We start from the raw sequence: 6,409 nt of genomic DNA on the forward strand, positions 1-6,409 counted from the left end.
CTATACAAGAAACCATCACGAGGCTCCAGCACAATAGGAGAACATAAACCTCCAACAATAGGTGGCAGATGCCCAACAGGAGGTAGCAAATGCAAAGGAGGAGGGGTTGAATGCAGCCACTTTCTTTATGGATATCCAACAGGAGGTAGCAGATGCAAAGGAGGAGGGTTTGAAAGCAGCCACTTTCTTTACAAACTTCATGGACTCTGTCAAAGATAAAACACTGAAAGATAAGACTCGAATGAGCTTCCTCAAGGCTCAAATCAAATCCCTCACTGACCCCTCCTCTAGCACCATCCAAATAGATACGGAGTCGCTGTTCAAGCTATCTGATACACTGCAAGAAGACCTGGCCGCTCAATGGGACAGCCTCATGGACCAGCATATCAGCTAATCCTCATGGGCCAGTGCAAGCCTCCTGCCATTCTCTTGAGGAACAAGGCCAACTCGAATGATGACGAGGATGCCCAGTCTCGAGAGCCTCGAGTAGAACACTGATCCAAACATAGAGCATTGTATTGAGGACAGTAATGCCTTCAACCCAGTCCACCCCTACTAAAGGACCAACTCCTTCGGCCCCAAAGGATGACCTCCTGCTAAAAATGGAACAGCTTCAGAAGAGCTCAGTAGGTATAAGGAGAAAAATGCAAAGCTGGCCGCCCTGGGGAAGAGGCCTCTCCAAGCCCAGAGGAGCGGGTCAACATGCAAAACCTCCAAAACTGGCCATGGTATCTGCCTCTGGAGTAGCGTCCTCGACAACAGACTTGGCTATGGTGCTATTAAAAGAACATGTATCGGCGGCTCTCCAGAAGAACTATGATGAGCTGCACAATTGGATGGCCACCATGAAGATGGCATACAAAGACAAACATAAATAGAACCTGTAGGATAAAGATGATATACAGGCTCATATTGATGAGCTGAAGACCAAACTGGCTGACAAGAAGCCTCTGTCTCGGCGAGGTAAGCGCCAAAACACACATGAAGATATTCAAACAGCCATCGCCACCCTTGAAGAGGAAAAAAATGTAACACTTTGAGCCGACCTTGTAGCTTCCACAGAGCAGAGATCTCCGACCTACAACAAGAGGCAACTAGGCAAGTTGGCAACCTCACTCAGATTAGCCACCAAGGGTGTGCCTAGATCCAAATCCTCGCAGGTGCTGTCATTTGCTCTACTCCCAATCTACCTGAACCTTGGGCCTAACGCACCGACGGTAGGCTGATGGATGCCTTTCTGCAGCAACATGCCCTATAATATTGGCCCCTCCCATACCTCACCCTTGCTATGGCCCCTCCGGCTTTGGTTGGTGGTTAGAACAATCCGATTTGACCTACTATTGCTCTGCTGCCAATGATGCTGCTAGAGATGATGAGCTAGGTGGGGTGGAGGACTAGTGCCTCTGGAGAGCCTAGAGATCAAGAAGGTCCCCAAGTGCTTCTGGGTTAGAATTTCTGGGAAGCACAATGTTGAGGAGGATACCAAGGAGTATCCCCAATTGACCTAATCTCCAGGTGATTTACACTACCATACCCACAACATCAAGGGAATACTAATGGGTTCGAGTTGTGGATTGGGAATACAACCCACCACGTGTGCCAAGTGTTGGGGCTAGACAACTAGACACCACAGTCATTGTGGCCAGTCGGGCACTTCTAACGAATTCACCTTAGCCATCATGGGTGTAACACAGTCGTTCTCAGAGCATGGGAACTTCTTAGTTATAACTGTGCCTTCTTGAGCAATATAAACTTGTAACGAAATCGCCTTAGCCATCATGGGTGTAACACAACCGTTTCTCAGAGCCCAAGAACTTCTGTTACAACTGCACCTTGAGCACTATAAACTTGTAATGAGAATCAGAACAAGGTTGTTGTTGGTTGTTTCTTTTGACTGGTTGATCAGTCAAGTGTCATCTTTGTATATCAGTCTTTTTGGTAATATATCAATGTCGATTCATCTCTTGTAATTGTATTCTTTTCTCTTCGTGATTGTATTTATGTTTTGTCTTCTGCTCTTTTCTGTGTATTTCTTCGATGTTACACTAGTGTATGCTATATGCATAACCAGAGAAAACTCAGTAGGTTATTAGGCAGCGGTCACCCAATAATAACCTACATCATTCCCACATGAGGAGGAAGAGAATTTCATCATGGAAGAGATGGTGGATGACTTATTTCAATGGAGATTATAGATGATGGGAAGAAAACTCCAATATAACAAGAGGAGAAAACCTTGCATAGAGAGGCAAGCACCCCATTGTATGAGGGATGTTCATGCTCTACACTCCGAACCAACTTGGAGTTATTAAACCTGGAAACAGCTTATGAATGGAGTGATACAAGTGTTACAAGTCTTCTTAGGTAAGGTCCAATCAAGACAAATGTCTCTTCTTGTTAATTGGCATGTGATTCATTATCTTATGTTGCAGGCTTCTCAAGAAGATTCTTCCTCCTCAAAATCTATTGCCAGAATCATGAGATGAGGCTCATAAATTTCTCTCTATGTTAGGTATGGATTATACAAAAATACATGCATGTACTAATGATTGCATGCTATTTAGAGGAGTTCATAAAGATGCAACAAAATATCTACAATGTGGAGAGTGTTGATATAGAGATGATTTGCAAGGAGACAAAATTCCCCGAAAAGTATTGAGACACTTTCCTATCATTCCTTGCATCCAACACATGTTTAGATGTAAGAAGGTTGTGGAGCTCATGATGTGGCATGTAACTCATCGCTCAACCGTTGGCATCATGAGGATCACATCTAATTCACTAGCATGGCAACATGTGGAGCATCAATGGCTAGAGTTTAAAGATGATCCCTATCACTTACGTCTTAGCTTAGCTATGGATGGTGTTAACCCATTTGGCTTTAGGGCTATATTATGGTCTATTTGGCATATTGTATTGGTGAATTATAACCTCCCTCCATGGCTGTAAATCAAGAAAGGTCACATCATGCTTGCTCTCCTTATGCCAGGCAAGTATAAGGTGAAGAACATGGATGTGTACCTCAAGCCTTTGATTGAGGACCTTGAGGTACTATGGTGAGGTATCAAATTGTATGATGTCTTAAGGACAATAAATAGGTGGAGGTGAAAGAAGTTTTTCTTTAGATGATGCACGACTATCCCAGGTTATTAGAGTGCTTAGGTACAAACTTGATTTTCCTAACTTTAAACTTGCCTTATCAATACCTTAATTATCTTAATTTTAGAATAGGTTTTACAACCTCTGGACATCATGCATGTTCTATTTGTGGGCCATCACTTGTTTTGGAAAGACCCTCTACACTAAAGAAGGTGGTGTATGACAAAAATCATCAATTTATCCCTTCTTCACATCCCAAGTATGTGCCACACGATGTCTCACCACTTGTGATGAGAGGTAGACATTGGTTTGAGACATGGAGAGGCAACCCAAATCCACCACCCGCGATGGGATTTCAAGACACTCAATCTTCTTTTGACTTCCATATTTGGTGTGAGCTGAACATCAATCATCTCTTAGACCTCATGCACATCTTCAAGAATGTGGCAACAAATTTTTAGGACCATTTAATTGGTAAAAGAGATACCAAGGGTGAAAGGGATGACTTACAAAAGATTGGATACCTTCAAAGTGCATGGCCAATTGTAGATGAGAGTGGTAAATTGGTCATACCAAATGCACCATGGGTATTAACCAAAGAAGGAACACAATAAGGTGAAAAGTGTGATTGTCTCTTTTCGTACACCAATGGGAGTAATGCATTCATTGAAGGGTGCGTTCACAAAGACCAATAAGAAAGGAGAGGTACAATTATATGGCCTCAAGACACATGATTGGCACAAGATATTATAGGTATTCAAATATTCTTTTATTCACTTTCTCTTTACGGTACATAATTTGTAGGCTTATATACTAACTTTTATTTTTTACTATGCATAGTTTATTCTTCCAATAGCTATAGGTGGTTGTAGAGACAAGAAGGTGAGAGAGGCTATTTACAAAATGGGAAGCTTGGTGAGGTATGAATATGCTCTTGAATTCACTATCTAAGTTCTATTTAATATTTAGTATTCTTAAGTTATGTATAATAAATAGTACACATGATTGCTATGTATGTAGGCACTTACTCTTAAAGAAGATAGATCCTAAACCCATTGAGATGACTTGTCTCAAATTATGCTATTGAGGCAATGCGTATGATCAAGGAAAACTTTCCCAGAACAATTCTTATTAGACAACTTGTGGTGCATTTGGTTGATGAAATGGAACTTTGTGTTGTTGTTTTATATTCGATGTTTTTTCTTGAAAGGTTCATGAAAACCTTAAAGGACTTTGTGAGACAAAGAGCAAGCTAGAAGTAAGCATGGCAGAGGCATGGTTGATGCTAGAGTCTCTTGTGTATATCTCAGAACATCTGTCTTGAATAGATCCTTCCATGCCACAATTGTGGAGCAATGAGAAGGATGACCGACTAATCACTAATGTGCCACAAGGCAAAGAAAGGCAATGAAGAATGGATAAAGAATTACGTAAAAAGATGAATACATTTTGCATTCTAAATAGTCTTATCATGGAGAAGTGGATTGAGAGATACAAGGATGCAATTAATAAACAAAAGGATGAGAGAAGAGCTTTTAGAAGAGCAAATAGACACTTGCCATTTCCACCCGGCGTAGAACCTCTCCCAAATGTGATTAATATATAATGGCTTTATAAGGAAATATTGATGGCATCAAAAAATGGAGAGATGATGACAAGAGAAAAGCATGAGTATGCATGAGGATGTGACCCTCAATTAAGTATATTCTTCATCTCTGTCTCATGCTTCAATTGTTATATACCTTGTTTAATGCACTATACTAAATATCATGCTTTTATTTAATGTTAGTACAAACTATATAATGCAATATGGTCAAAGGGAAGGCACTTTTGCACGGAGCGTGTGGATTCTAAAAGAAACACATTTGATTGTGGTGTGATAGCAACTTTTGTGCAAGAAATCTGAGCTATTAGACATGATACCAATGCCATCGAGAACAATCTTAAGTATTGTGGAACTATTCAAGATATTCTTGAGGTTGGGTTTAGAGCATTTTGTCTATTCATCTTTGATGTTAAATGGTTCAAGAAGGTGATATATATAGGTGCTCGAGTAATCGTTTGAAGAAACATCCAAATGGGTTTTTTCAAATTGATTCCATCAAGTTTTGGAATGATGATGAGATACTTTCGTACTACCTCAAAACACTTTCACAATAGGTTAGTAACCCAACCAATCACATCATGTAGATCATGATATAATATAATGAAAGTGTAACCCCTTTGCTTTGTGATTTTATATTGTGTTTCATGTCGATTGAATTGATCCAAAGTGGTGATATGTTTTACAAAACACTGAGTCATGAAAAACGATAAAAAAATTGTGCAAACGATAACTTAAGTCCATTTCACCAAAAAAACATAAAAAAAGGACTACTTTTCAGAGATTTTTTGAAATAAATCACTTTTTATGTAGGTGGGCTTTAAAAAATGTTTAAATATTGCTATATTTTCAGACATTTTAGAATACATTCGATTACTTAAAATCAAGAGAACTCTCAAAAAAAGACGTGATTTGGACCAAACCAAAACCATCACATTCCATGAAAATTTGAGGACAAAAAACATTATAATAATTGTAGAAAACAAATTCTTCGCTTTGGAACTACGAGAGATCTTTGACCTTTTGCTTCAACATCTCTACGGTTGTCTTGCGTAAGTGACCAGATTTTTTAAAATCAAATCCATACACAAGGATTTCTACATCCTCTAGATTGTCCACAACGACGATAACTTCCTGCTTTCTTTCCCTTTCTGTTTTGTTTCAGCATCTCAGGATCATACTTTCCTTTCAATGGATCTTCTCCAGTTGTCTCGATACCAATGCACTTCCACAACATTCAATACGTCCTAATCTTTGAAAACCTTTGTGACTTTTGTAAGCCAAAATGGATTATCATTTTCATCGTTGTTGGTAGCAAAAAGAACCGCGATCATTATGCCCTCACTTAGTTCATTTACATTTCCTTCCCACATTTCTTTCTCTTGTTGTCGACGCTTTCTGCTCTTCTTAGGACCAACATACATTTTTCTTGTTTCTCCATGAACAAGAGACAATAATTCTGCTAAAATTGGCACATCGCTGACACCAATAGCTACATCATTGTCACTCCTTTCACTAAGGCCACTCTCGTGCCACAAAAATGCATGCTGTAGCTAAAATGTGTCATCCTGAACTCTTCCACCAACTTGTCTTGCTTTGCAAAAAAACTCTCCCACCATGCTAGAGAGCTCGCTAGAAAATACACATGTGCAACATGTATTGTCTTCTTGATCTCGTTCAAGCATTGTAGAAAATCAACATAGTGAT

Source organism: Cibotium barometz, chromosome 2 (assembly GCF_041138505.1).
Source record: "Cibotium barometz isolate CiBa-2024 chromosome 2, ASM4113850v1, whole genome shotgun sequence".
Taxonomy (NCBI): Eukaryota; Viridiplantae; Streptophyta; class Polypodiopsida; order Cyatheales; family Cibotiaceae; genus Cibotium; species Cibotium barometz.